Source organism: Sinocyclocheilus grahami, unplaced genomic scaffold (assembly GCF_001515645.1).
Source record: "Sinocyclocheilus grahami isolate Dianchi unplaced genomic scaffold, SAMN03320097.WGS_v1.1 scaffold462.1, whole genome shotgun sequence".
Classification (NCBI taxonomy): domain Eukaryota; kingdom Metazoa; phylum Chordata; class Actinopteri; order Cypriniformes; family Cyprinidae; genus Sinocyclocheilus; species Sinocyclocheilus grahami.
Genome location: NW_015505641.1, coordinates 273,664 through 273,904, shown reverse-complemented (window position 1 = coordinate 273,904; position 241 = coordinate 273,664). Strand labels below are relative to the sequence as shown.

The window sequence follows — 241 nt, the reverse complement described above, 5'->3', positions numbered from 1 at the left end:
CTCTCTCTCTCTCTCTCTCTCTCGCTCGCTCGCTCGCGCGCTCGCATGCACACAGACCGCTCTGTCTCTCTCTCTCGCTTGCGCGCATGCACGCACGCACACACACACACACACACACACACACACACGATGGGCAAAAGTCCGCATTTGAACAGTCAATAGCAAATACCTAAACTAATAACAAAACAGTAGCTGATTCAGAAGCGCCAGATTGTCATAGCAAAGTCAGAATGACCTCCTC

The 241-nt window shown here is 51.5% G+C and overlaps 1 protein-coding gene across 3 annotated transcripts in view; it reads left to right on the top strand.

Moving 5' to 3' along the window:
• The window catches only part of LOC107552992 (rap1 GTPase-GDP dissociation stimulator 1-like), a 49,937-nt gene that overhangs the window by 16,943 nt on the left and 32,753 nt on the right, over positions 1-241 (top strand). The window lies entirely within an intron of this gene.